The following is a 14,421-nucleotide window of genomic DNA, read 5'->3' on the forward strand; positions in this document are numbered from 1 at the left end:
TTATAGCTGTGTAACCTCACCAGGGACTTTGGGTGCACATTAGTTATTTGGTAACCACGGCACATTATATGGATTCTGTAATATTATGTTGCTTAATGTGCACTGTCCCTGTTAAACTTAACTGTTTTATAAAAAATGTCCAGTCCTGTATGAGTAGGCTTGCTTGATTGAATAATCCTGTTGTCCTGATCATAACTTTGCCCTTTAGCCTAGCCCCAGGAATGAAATGCATTACTGTATACAGATATGTAGATAGTAAGGCAGATGGGCTATACTCGTTGCGAAGGATGGAATAAAGACATTGACATTCTAGGGAGCTATACTTGGAGTACCTCATTTCATGAACACGCAGGAACTTGGTACTTGTACATACATATACAGGAAATGGTATTATACTGTATTTACATATGTTACTGACATCTACAGACACAGGGTGGTAAGATGGGACACAATTCTCTATGGAAGTTAATTCAGTAAAATATGTTGACTACATAGATCACAGGCAATCTAGTTTGAGTCAGTCTCGACATTTTGAATGTGCTCCTACACCCCCCCCCCCCCCCCCCGCCCACCCCCCCTCCACACACATACTGCTCCAAATTGACAGCCTGAACTGTTTCTAAGAAACAACTGGCTGCCAAAGTCAATATCAAACTGTACACCATCTACAGTTGAAGTCGGACGTTTACATACACCTTAGCCAAATACATTTAAACTCAGTTTTTCACAATTCCTAACATTTTATCCTAGTACAAATTCCCTGTCTTGGGTCAGTTAGGATCACCACTTTATTTTAAGATTGTGAAATGTCAGAATAATAGTAGAGATTTATTTCAGCTTTAATTTCTTTCATCACATTCCCAGTGGGTCAGAAGTTTACATACACTGAATTAGTATTTGGTAGCATTGCCTTTAAATTGTTTAATTTGGGTCAAACGCTTCGGGTAGCCTTCCACAAGCATCCCACAATAGGTTTGGTTTATTTTGGCCCATTCCTCCTGACAGAGCTGGTGTAACTGAGTCAGGCTTGTAGGCCTCCTTGCTCGCACATGCCTTGTTCAGTTCTGCCCACACATTTTCTATAGGACTGAGGTCAGGGTTTGTGATGGCCACTCCAATACCTTGACTTTGTTGTCCTTAAGTCATTTTGCCACAACTTTGGAAGTATGCTTGGGGTCATTGTCCATTTGGAAGACCCATTTGTGACCAAGCTTTAACTTTAACTGATGTCTTGAGATGTTTCAATATATCCACATAATTTTCCATCCTCATGATGCCATCTATTAAGTGAAGTGCACCAGTCCCTCCTGCAGCAAAGCACCCTCACAACATGATGCTGCCACCCCCGTGTTTCACGGTTGGGATGGTGTTCTTCGGCTTGCAAGCCTCCCTGAGGTCTTGGCTGATTTCTTTTGATTTTCCCATGGTGTCAAGCAAAGAGGCACTGGGTTTGAAGGTAGGCCTTGAAATACATCCACAGGTACACCTCCAATTGACTCAAATGATGTCAATTAATTTTCTGTAATTTTCCAAGCTGTTTGAAGGTAAAGTCAAGTTAGTGTATGTAAACTTCTGACCCACTGGAATTGTGATACAGTGAATTATAAGTTAAATAATTTGAACAATTGTTGGAAAAATGACTTGTGTCATGCACAAAGTAGATGTCCTAACCGACTTGCCAAAACTATAGTTCGTTAACAATACATTTATGGAGTGAAAAACAAGTTTTAATGACTCCAACCTAAGTGTATGTAAACTTCCGACTTCAACTGTATGTCTGCACGTATCTGTCGGTTTCCAGTGTAGGCCCAACGTGGTTTACGGGGACTTGAGGTTTGGTCTCTAAGGGGGCCACAGAGAATGAAACAGGGACAAAGGAGGCATCAGAGCCAGGAGGATGGAGGAGGAGAGAATATTTTTAGTTGGTTTCCTGTAATTCTACCAATTTTGCCATGGGGTGGAGGGAAATGTTTTAGTTTTACATCTAATTTTCTGTAATTCTACACATGCTGCCATGGGGCGGAGGGAAATGTTTTAGATTTACATCCAATTTTCTGTAATTCTACACATGCTGCCATGACTTATGCCATGTTAATTATATCTGAGTGAGAGTGACTTACAAAATCAACGGGGCCCCCCTGGAGGTCAGGGCCCCTGTGTATTCTCGAATACCAGACCTAAGGCAACCGGAGCATTTGAAAAAAGTAAGAAGCAATGCAGATGTCTAGAGAGAATAGCCCCTGGACACGTGACCTGTAAGCAAGGTTGGTATTCTGCCATGATTACTACAAGTTTAGATAGCTGGCTAAACTCATTTACCAATCAAAAAATTGTTAGCTGACATGGCTAATTGAGTGACTCAGTGACTGACATAAGATAAAAACTCCTTATGCCTGGGGCCGGCCCTGAGCCAGGTTCTTTACCAAAGGGAGAGCAATAGCAGGACAACAAGAGAAACCAACAGAGGGGAGGGACTGTGTTGGACAAACCTAGCACACAAGTTGTTCACACCACCCAGCATCAGTTTCCTGAAATATAAGGACTATAAACTATAACCCAGCAGCTACACAGCAAATGTACTGTATGTCTGTCTGATTATGTCTTGTGATATCCTGTGATATGTTGAAGTGATGTGTGTGCCAGATTCCCTATGGGACAACATTTCTTGCTTCCTTCCTTCCTTTCCTCCTTCCTTTCCTTCATACATTCATTGTACCACAGACTACTGGGACACACTACAGAAATAATAGGCTTTTCTAACTGGCTTTTGTTAACACAAACCGAAGAAGTGCCTCAAAAGGAATCTACATTGTATTTGTATTTGGATCATTGTTACTCTAACTTCCGCGACGCATATAAGGCCCTGCCCCGCCCCGCCCCCCCTTTCGGAAAAGCTGACCACGACTCCATTTTGTTGATCCCTGCCTACAGACAGAAACTAAAACAAGAGGCTCCCACGCTGAGGTCTGTCCAACGCTGGTCCGACCAAGCTGACTCCACACTCCAAGACTGCTTCCATCACGTGGACTGGGACATGTTTCGTATTGCGTCAGATAACAATATTGACGAATACGCTGATTCGGTGTGCGAGTTCATTAGAACGTGCGTTGAAGATGTCGTTCCCATAGCAACGATTAAAACATTCCCTAACCAGAAACCGTGGATTGATGGCAGCATTCGTGTGGAACTGAAAGCGCGAACCACTGCTTTTAATCAGGGCAAGGTGTCTGGTAACATGACCGTATACAAACTGTGCAGCTATTCCCTCCGCAAGGCTATCAAACAAGCTAAGCGTCAGTACAGAGACAAAGTATAATCTCAATTCAACGGCTCAGACACAAGAGGCATGTGGCAGGGTCTACAGTCAATCACGGACTACAGGAAGAAATCCAGCCCAGTCACGGACCAGGATGTCTTGCTCCCAGGCAGACTAAATAACTTTTTTGCCCGCTTTGAGGACAATAGTGCCACTGACACGGCCTGCAACGAAAACATGCGGTCTCTCCTTCACTGCAGCCGAGGTGAGTAAAACATTTAAACGTGTTAACCCTCGCAAGGCTGCAGGCCCAGACGGCATCCCCAGCCACGCCCTCAGAGCATGCGCAGACCAGCTGGCCGGTGTGTTTACGGACATATTCAATCAATCCCTATACCAGTCTGCTGTTCCCACATGCTTCAAGAGGGCCACCATTGTTCCTGTTCCCAAGAAAGCTAAGGTACCTGAGCTAAACGACTACCGCCCCGTAGCACTCACATCCGTCATCATGAAGTGCTTTGAGAGACTAGTCAAGGACCATATCACCTCCACCCTACCTGACACCCTAGACCCACTCCAATTTGCTTACCGCCCAAATAGGTCCACAGACGATGCAATCTCAACCACACTGCACACTGCCCTAACCCATCTGGACAAGAGGAATACCTATGTGAGAATGCTGTTCATCGACTACAGCTCGGCATTCAACACCATAGTACCCTCCAAGCTCGTCATCAAGCTCGAGACCCTGGGTCTCGACCCCGCCCTGTGCAACTGGGTACTGGAATTCCTGACGGGCCGCCCCCAGGTGGTGAGGGTAGGCAACAACATCTCCTCCCCGCTGATCCTCAACACTGGGGCCCCACAAGGGTGCGTTCTGAGCCCTCTCCACGACTGCGTGGCCACGCACGCCTCCAACTCAATCATCAAGTTTGCGGACGATACAACAGTGGTAGGCTTGATTACCAACAACGACGAGACGGCCTACAGGGAGGGGGTGAGGGCCCTCGGAGTGTGGTGTCAGGAAAATAATCTCACACTCAACGTCAACAAAACTAAGGAGATGATTGTGGACTTCAGGAAACAGCAGAGGGAACACCCCCCTATCCACATCGATGGAACAGTAGTGGAGAGGGTAGCAAGTTAAGTTCCTCGGGATACACATCACAGACAAACTGAATTGGTCCACTCACACAGACAGCATCGTGAAGAAGGCGCAGCAGCGCCTCTTCAACCTCAGGAGGCTGAAGAAATTCGGCTTGTCACCAAAAGCACTCACAAACTTCTACAGATGCACAATCGAGAGCATCCTGCCGGGCTGTATCACCGCCTGGTACGGCAACTGCTCCGCCCTCAACCGTAAGGCTCTCCAGAGGGTGTGAGGTCTGCACAACGCATCACCGGGGGCAAAATACCTGCCCTCCAGGACACCTACACCACCCGATGTTACAGGAAGGCCATAAAGATCATCAAGGACATCAACCACCCGAGCCACTGCCTGTTCACCCCGCTATCATCCAGAAGGCGAGGTCAGTACAGGTGCATCAAAGCTGGGACCGAGAGACTGAAAAACAGCTTCTATCTCAAGGCCATCAGACTGTTAAACAGCCACCACTAACATTGAGTGGCTGCTGCCAACACACTGACAATGACACTGACTCAACTCCAGCCACTTTAATAATGGGAATTGATAGGAAATGATGTAAATATATCACTAGCCACTTTAAACAATGCTACCTTATATAATGTTACTTACCCTACATTATTCATCTCATATGCATACGTATATACTGTACTCTTTATCATCGACTGCATCCTTATGTAATACATGTATCACTAGCCACTTTAACTATGCCACTTTGTTTACATACTCATCTCATATGTATATACTGTACTCGATATCATCTACTGTATCTTGCCTATGCTGCTCTGTACCATCACTCATTCATATATCCTTATGTACATATTCTTTATCCCCTTACACTGTGTATAAGACAGTAGTTTTGGAATTGTTAGTTAGATTACTTGTTGGTTATTACTGCATTGTCGGAACTAGAAGCACAAGCATTTCGCTACACTCGCATTAACATCTGCTAACCATGTGTATGTGACAAATAAAATTTTATTTGATTTATTTTTTATGGATCCCCATTAGCTGCTGTAATCATGACTAGTTTGATGCATGCATTTAAAAAAAAAATAATAATATATATATATATATATATATATATATATATATATATATATATATATATATATTACTTGTTTGTTATGATGCTATGTTTTTGTATTTATGTTTTGATGGTCTGTTTTCACCTGCCCAGTAACTATGGATGTGAATTAGCTTCCTAGTTACGTTTAAATAAATAAATACATGAATAATGATTAACATTTTATGATGATTATGGTTATTATTATTGTCACGTTATTGTTGTAGGCGACAATGAATTCGCTATGAAAAGTTAATTAAGTATTGAATATGGGAACTAGTTATGTGATGTTGTCTGACCGTGGTGCATGGATTTGCCTTCAACGTTCTCCGTCTGGCATTGGAAGTAGTTCCGGTGGTTTTTGCAAGAGAACTGAGTCGGAGCGGGGAAACCCGGCGGGATTCTGTTGTTGGAGAAGCAAATGCGAATAGCCGGGTGAGGAAGTCTTCAAATCAAGGGACGCAACTGACCACAGAACTGGTCAATATGACACGAGTATCGCATGGGGCGTACAACTTCAGTGACAACCGTAGAAGGTGAAGTAGCTCCGTCCTCGGAGGAAATGTTCAAGTGCAGCACTGGAACAGCTGAACCTCTGAAATTTGAACCGGTTAAATAACCATCCACCGGGGTAAGTAAAGCGAATTTGGGAATGTCGTAACGTTAGGCCTAATATCTCACATAGGCAAAGAAATGTACTTGAGCTCCGGGGTTGCGCTGTGGACAGGCCCTGACAGGTTCTCTCTCCCTGTCATCATACTATGCAGATAGACAGCCCATGTTATTTCAGGATATTAACTTCAAGTTTCAAGCAATATTCTATACCTTTTTTTTCAGGGTGATCCTCGGCTGTGCTGCTCAGATTGATTCTGTTTTAATTGCCTTGCAAGTAGTAAAATGACTTTTACATTGAATTTCGATTGGTCGAAATTGAAACGGATGCTCAAACATTGACATGTAACGTTATGCAACCATACATGCGCTTTAAGTTCTACTTTTTAGACCCGCTGGAACTTTTGAAGCGATGATAGTTGTGAAATGTCAAAGTAGGCTATTGGGGCTGCATCTCAGTAACTGGTAAATTACAGAACAAAAAACTAGTGCAATTTTAGTGTGGTAAGTAGCATTGTATTACGCTGTTGTCACTTCCCACCTATGTGTCAGTTAAATGGATGTGATGTTGTGTTTGCAACAATTGTTGCACGCTAAAATTCAGCAAATAGTTACAATATTTATATATTTCGAAATGGTCCGTTGCAAAGTTTCCACTGATTTTCTTGTCGGAGACAAGTAATTTTCTTGCTACAATTTAGCCGTGTACGAACTAATATTATTTAGTCATTTTATTGAAAGCGTTCAAACTAAGTGCCTGTCAAAAGGAAGGTACCGGAAATACAAGATTGATGGCTATATTCACTGGCAGCCTACTCATGTCCATGACAAATACCATCTGTAGACTACAGTATATTGGCATGTTTTTGTTTGAATAATGACCATTGGCATATTCAGTGCATGGCTTGTATGTATGCCTATGAATACAGACAGAACCTACTACCTTAAGATTTTTTGCATGATGCTATAACTTCAGACATGCATTTGTTATTTTGGCCTTGTATCTTTAATCCATTTTTGGTGTTAATGCCTGTATTCAAGTCTCATAAAATCAGGTTTGCCATAGTTGGGAATGACTCCTTTCACAACACTGCAGTTTAGGTGTACTGGAAAAACTGAATGTTTAATCTTACCAGACCATTAAGTGAGAGGGTGAAAGATAATTTTTTATTTTTTATAAAGAGAGAACACTGGTTCCTGATTTGGATACGTCCCTTACTCCTATCAAGATCAGAGTTGTCTGAACAGATTTTTCTCAACATTTTGTGTTGAGTTTTACGTGCAGTCTTAAATGGTGTTGATTGAAGGTAATTTGGCATTTTAATTGTAGAACAGCTGCCACACACTCTCAGCTAATTGCCATGTAGACATTCTCAATAGATCTCTCATAGACCATTAAGTGCCTCATTAAGATATATTATGCAGATTCCCATTAAACGTGATAAAACGGAACCCTCCAAATGTTTTCTGATTTGTATTTTAATCTCTGAGGTCAATATAATTACGGTCATTGTCAGCAAATGCATCGCTAATAAATTAGGGATTCAGCATCAACTCAGGAATTGAAATTGGAGGTTCCTTTTGGTTGCTAGGTGTTGGGAAATTGTGCCATATTTTCATGAATATTGTTTATTATTCACTCTCCATAATGCCATCGATGCTGTAGAGACTCAGGAGGCTCAAACTCAGGTAGCCATGACCAAAGGCAGCGACCTTTACCACTGCTTCAAGAAAGCTAGTTCCATTGAGTGAGCGGTTTGGTCTTATGAACAGCCACCCACTGGAGAGCTTGTCCCTCACGTGTACATGCATCTCTGATAGCCAAACCAGGTCATCCTCATTACAACACTATTGTAGCGATTTGGGGGTGAAAGTGTTGCTTCTCCTTGTACCTATGAACACAACATAGCACAGACAATACCTATGATCACACACAATAATTCACTCCCCTTCCCCTCATGTATTGATACTTTTTTTTGCCACTGTAGATTAAAGCATGTGAACCCTTTGGAATTACCTGGATTTGGATTAGAGCTTCCCTGCCCTATAAAAACAATCACAAAATGTGAGTTTGCTATTCACAAGACGCATTGTCTGATGTGAACTATGCCTCGAACAAAATAGATCTCAGAAGATTAAGAATTGTTGACTTGCATAAAGCTAGAAAGGGTTAAAAGTATCTCTAAAAGCCTTGATGTTCTTCAGTCCACGGTAAGACAAATTGTCTAGAAATGGAGAACATTCAGCACTGTTGCTACTCTTCCTTGGCGTTGCCATACTGCAAGAGCACAGCACAGACTGCTCAATGAGGTTAAGAAGAATCCTAGAGTGTCAGGTAAAGACTTTCAGAAATCTCTGGAACATGCTAACATCTGTTGATGAGTCTACGATACGTAAAACACTAAACAAGAATGGTGTTCATGGGAGGACCCCACGGAAGAAGCCACTGCTGTCCAAAGAAAACATTGCTGCACGTCTCAAGTTTGCAAAAGTGCACCGGGATGTTCCACAGTGCTACTGGCAAAATATTCTGTGGACAGATTAAACTACAGTTGAGTTGTTTGGAAGGAACACACAACACTGCGTGGAGAAAAAAATGGCACAGCACACCAACATCAAAACCTCATCCCATCTGTAAAGTATGGTGAAGGGAGCATCATGGTTTGGGGCTGCTTTGCTGCCGCTTTGCTGCCTCGGGGCTGCTTTGCTGCCTCGGGGCCTGGACATCTTGCTATCATATATGGAAAAAATGATTTACCAAGTTTATCAAGACATTTTGCAGGGGAATGTAAGGCTATCTGTAAAGAGGAATGGTCCAAAATAACTCCTGACCGTTGTGCAGGTCTGATCCGCAACTACGGAAAACATTTGGTTGAGGTTATTGCTGCCAAAGGAGGGTCAACCAGTTATTAAATCCAAGGGTTCACATACTTTTCCCACCCTGCACTGTGAATGTTTAAATGGTGTGTTCAATAAAGACATGAACACGTTTACTTGTTTGTGTGTTTAAGCAGACTGTTTGTCTTGTGACCTAAATGGTCAGATCAAATTAAATGACATATTTATACAGAAATCCAGGTATTTCCAAAGCGTTCACATACTTTTTCTTGCCACTCTCTGTGAACATTTCCCATAAAATGTAACCTACAAACTGCAAAGGTTTCAAAGTTGTATGCTGTTGTATGTATGCTTTACTGTAGAATGTATAGTAGTTCCTTTCAAAGTTGCGTCATACTGCAGCACAGTTTGTGGTCTACCACAGAATTCTATGGCACGCTATTTAAGTGTCAGCTAGGGCTGGGCGATATGATGAGAGATAAACTCAGCAAAAAAATAAATGTCCTTTTACTGTCAACTGTGTTTATTTTTCAGCAAACTTGACATGTGTAAATATTTGTATGAACATAAGATTCAACATTGGAGTAAGTTCCACAGACATATGTGACTAACAAATGGAATAATGTGTCCCTGAACAAAGTGGGGGGGTCAAAATCAAAAGTCAGTATCTGGTGTGGCCACCAGCTGCATTAAGTAGTGCAGTGCATCTCCTTGTCATGGACTGCACCAGATTTGCCAGTTCTTGCTGTGAGATGTTACCCCACTCTTCCACCAAGGAACCTGTAAGTTCCCAGACATTTCGGAGGGGAATGGCCCTAGCCCTCACCCTCCGATCCAACAGGTTCCAGACGTGCTTAACGGAATTGAGATCCGGGCTCATCGCTGGCCATGGCAGAACACTGACATCCCTGTCTTGCAGGCAATCACGCACAGTATGGGTGGTGGCATTGTCATGCTGGAAGGTCATGTCAGGATGAGCCTGCAGGAAGGGTACCACATGATATAGGAGGATGTCTTCCCTGTAACGCACAGCTTTGAGATTGCCTGCAATGACAACAAGCTCAGTCCGATGAGGCTGTGACACACCGCCCCAGACCATGACGGACCCTCCACCTCAAAATCGATCCCGCTCCAGAGTACAGGCCTTGTTGTAATGCTCATTCCTTCACGGTAAACGCATATCCGACCATCACCCCTGGTGAGACACAACCGCAACCCATCAGTGAAGAGCACTTTTTTCCAGTCCTGTCTGGTCCAGCGACGGTTGGTTTGTGCTCATAGGCGACGTTGTTGCTGGTGAAGACCTGCCTACAAGCCCTCAGTCCAGTCTCTCAGCCTATTGTGGATTGAGCACTGATGGAGGGATTGTGCGTTCCTGGTGTAACTCGGCAGTTGTTGTTGCCATCCTGTACCTGTCCCACAAGTGTGTTGTTCGGATGTACCGATCCTGTGCAGGTGTTGTTACATGTGGTCTGCCACTGCGAGGACGATCAGCTGTCCTTCCTGTCTCCCCCTAGCGCGGTCTTAGACTTCTCACTGTATGGACATTGCAATTTATTTCCCTGGCCACATCTGAAGTCCTCATGCCTCTTTGCAGCATGCCTAAGGCACATTCACTCAGATGAGCAGGGACCCTGGGCATCTTTCTTTTGGTATTTTTCAGAGTCAGTAGAAAGGCTTCTTTAGTGTCCTAAGTTTTCACAACTGTGACCTACATTGCCTACCGTCTGTAAGCTGTTAATGTGTTAACGACCGTTCCACAGGTGCATGTTCATTACTTGTTTATGGTTCATTGAACAAGCATGGGAAACAGTGTTTAAACCCTTTACAATGAAGATCTGTGAAGTGATTTGGATTTTTCTGAAAAATATCTTTGAAAGACAGGGTCCTGAGAAAGGGACGTTTTCTTTTTTGCTGTATGTATGTATGCATGCATGCATACATACAGTGCCTTGCGAAAGTATTCGGCCCCCTTGAACTTTGCGACCCTTTGCCACATTTCAGGCTTCAAACATAGATATAAAACGGTATTTTTTTGTGAAGAATCAACAACAAGTGGGACACAATCATGAAGTGGAACGACATTTATTGGATATTTCAAACTTTTTTAACAAATCAAAAACTGAAATTGGGCGTGCAAAATTATTCAGCCCCTTAAGTTAATACTTTGTAGCGCCACCTTTTGCTGCGATTACAGCTGTAAGTCGCTTGGGGTATGTCTCTCAGTTTTGCACATCGAGAGACTGAAATGTTTTCCCATTCCTCCTTGCAAAACAGCTTGAGCTCAGTGAGGTTGGATGGAGAGCATTTGAACAGGAGTTTTCAGTTCTTTCCACAGATTCTCGATTGGATTCAGGTCTGGACATTGACTTGGCCATTCTAACACCTGGATATGTTTATTTTTGAACCGTTCCATTGTAGATTTTGCTTTATGTTTTGGATCATTGTCTTGTTGGAAGACAAATCTCCGTCCCAGTCTCAGGTCTTTTGCAGACTCCATCAGGCTTTCTTCCAGAATGGTCCTGTATTTGGCTCCATCCATCTTCCCATCAATTTTAACCATCTTCCCTGTCCCTGCTGAAGAAAAGCAGGCCCAAACCATGATGCTGCCACCACCATGTTTGACAGTGGGGATGCTGTGTTCAGGGTGATGAGCTGTGTTGCTTTTACGCCAAACATAACGTTTTGCATTGTTGCCAAAAAGTTCAATTTTGGTTTCATCTGACCAGAGCACCTTCTTCCACATGTTTGTTGTGTCTCCCAGGTGGCTTGTGGCAAACTTTAAACGACACTTTTTATGGATATCTTTAAGAAATGGCTTTCTTCTTGCCACTCTTCCATAAAGGCCAGATTTGTGCAATATACGACTGATTGTTGTCCTATGGACAGAGTCTCCCACCTCAGCTGTAGATCTCTGCAGTTCATCCAGAGTGATCATGGGCCTCTTGGCTGCATCTCTGATCAGTCTTCTCCTTGTATGAGCTGAAAGTTTAGAGGGACGGCCAGGTCTTGGTAGATTTGCAGTGGTCTGATACTCCTTCCATTTCAATATTATCGCTTGCACAGTGCTCCTTGGGATATTTAAAGCTTGGGAAATCTTTTTGTATCCAAATCCGGCTTTAAACTTCTTCACAACAGTATCTCGGACCTGCCTGGTGTGTTCCTTGTTCTTCATGATGCTCTCTGCGCTTTTAACGGACCTCTGAGACTATCACAGTGCAGGTGCATTTATACGGAGACTTGATTACACAGGTGGATTGTATTTATTATCATTAGTCATTTAGGTCAACATTGGATCATTCAGAGATCCTCACTGAACTTCTGGAGAGAGTTTGCTGCACTGAAAGTAAAGGGGCTGAATAATTTTGCACGCCCAATTTTTGATTTGTTAAAAAAGTTAGAAATATCCAATAAATGTCGTTCCACTTCATGATTGTGTCCCACTTGTTGATTCTTCACAAAAAAATAAGGTTTTATATCTTTGTTTGAAGCCTGAAATGTGGCAAAAGGTCGCAAAGTTCAAGGGGGCCGAATACTTTCTCAAGGCACTGTATGTTAACCAAGGGTTTTGCAAATGTAACCTCAGTAGGGTAGAGAGAGGAAAAAGGGGGAAGAGGTATTTATGACTGTCATAAACCTACCCCCTCCCCCCTGTCATAACAGTCTTGTACATTTTTTTTGTTGCCTTGGCTTGTTGCTAGTGCTCTAGCTGACTGACATCTGGAATCTATCTATTTTGGATTTTGACCTGGTGAAGTGCCCGCTTTGGTAGCTAACTCAGCTGCCACTCGTTTAAAGGTTTTACCATTGATGGGCCCCAACCATCAATCTGTAAGTCTCTGCTCTCTCCTTTGCTTATAATCTGTGGTTATGTTTCGGTTGTGTTCTAGCTGGTCTTCAGTAGTTGGGCTCCAGCTTACCGAGAGTAACCGTGGAGCTTGGCTGGCTAGGCTAATAGCTAGTTGACTACAGATTTCTTTCAGACAAATTATGCTGTAGTGCTGCTGTAGTAATTATAACAAAATGCAAAAACTGCAACTGGCTGACTCAATAAATCAACTTGCAAGGTTTCTAGCCAACTAGCCTGCTAAAGTTATCCCTACTGGCTGGCTAACGTTAAAATATGTGCTTGTAAATTGGCAGAAAAATGTAAATTTACATTTTTAAAGAAACTGGTGCAAACGATTTGGTTTAATTTGAAGTTATACATTTGGAGTTTACATTATAGGGAATAGGCTGGCTTGCGGGGTCCTCCAAATTGCATCACACCCCGGAAAACAAATGTTCCAACATGACTTCAGCATTCTTTGAAATTCTGGTCAGTTTTATTTAACTTGGAACAGTTTTTAAGTGAGGTGTAACTTTGCATTGGGACTTTTGATGTGTGTACTAATGCAAATCCATAAGCTACATGTCATTTACGTTTATGCTACCTACATTTTAAGTGTCTCGTATAGAACTGGTTTGGCAGAACTGAACTGACACTTACAAACTTCTTATTGCTGCCAACTATCTGAGTGAGAAGAACACAAAGCTCCACTTCTGAACATTGTGTAAAACCTTGGGTTGACACAGTAGTGTATTGCGTTGTACTGGTTGTGTTTTTAATGAGTAACAATTGTCAGCCTACTTGCATGTGAAACAATGTTATTATAAATAACCATCAAAAAGCTGTGATACTTCTAAAACATGTAAATTTCTCCCCATTTTAAAGTGCAACAAAACCGAAGCCGTTCCTTCAAGTGAATGCCTCTAGGTTTTGGGGGTTGTTCCATTATTAATGCTATTCAGAAGCCAAACTTTTAGGTTGGGCGCTTTAATCTATTTTTGCTGTAAATCGATGCATTTTTAAAGAGGACAACTGAAAATGGGTGGATGTGGGAATGCAGTTGCTTTCTCAGTGATGCAGTGCTGTATCCTGTACTGTGCTGAGCCCGAGTTCACAAACAGCCTCCTTCCCTCTCCTGGGACCTCTCGTAGGGGGAGTGTGCCCAAATACTGCACTCACATATTTTATTTATGGAAAAATACACCTTTTTAACTTTGCTGTTCTCAGGATTTTTTCGGGTTGTTGATGGGTTGCAACCTCTTCTCTCCTGTAAGCTGTTTTTAGGTGTTACTGTGTATCTGTGTAGGCTAGATATTTAATTCTAAGTTCTCGAGGGCCACAGTGTGTTGGCAGTTCATTCGATTATTGGTTGAGATCTGAAAAGGAGTGCTGGGGTGAATCATTTCAATTTCTCCTGTTGATTTGGGATGTGAATTGATTTCATGAATAATTAATTTTAATTTCTCTGAAATTAAAATTAATTTCACTTGTTTAATGAATTTGAAATGATTAAATCAGCATGGATTCAACCATAATCTCAGAACCCAAAACCAAATTTTGCACTAAATAAATACATTTACAGTCAGCCCTGCTGAACTCAGTAGCCTACTTTATGGCCCCATCCTTCCATGGGATGTTTATTCCAAACCCTGCAGAAATTGTCCATTGATCAATGT

General features: G+C 42.5%; 1 protein-coding gene across 2 annotated transcripts in view; it reads left to right on the top strand.

The window, feature by feature from the left end:
* Positions 1-5,816: 5,816 nt before the first annotated feature.
* LOC109869730 (forkhead box protein J3) overlaps positions 5,817-14,421 on the top strand; it is an 87,970-nt gene continuing 79,365 nt past the window's right edge. Inside the window, exon 1 of one of the 2 annotated variants that reach the window (XM_031803475.1) lies at positions 5,817-6,097. The gene's annotated coding sequence lies outside the window, so the exon portion shown is untranslated. The remainder of the gene's footprint in view (positions 6,098-14,421) is intronic. The other variant, XM_020459995.2, reaches the window with a different exon arrangement.

Source organism: Oncorhynchus kisutch, linkage group LG24 (genome assembly GCF_002021735.2).
Source record: "Oncorhynchus kisutch isolate 150728-3 linkage group LG24, Okis_V2, whole genome shotgun sequence".
Lineage (NCBI taxonomy): Eukaryota > Metazoa > Chordata > Actinopteri > Salmoniformes > Salmonidae > Oncorhynchus > Oncorhynchus kisutch.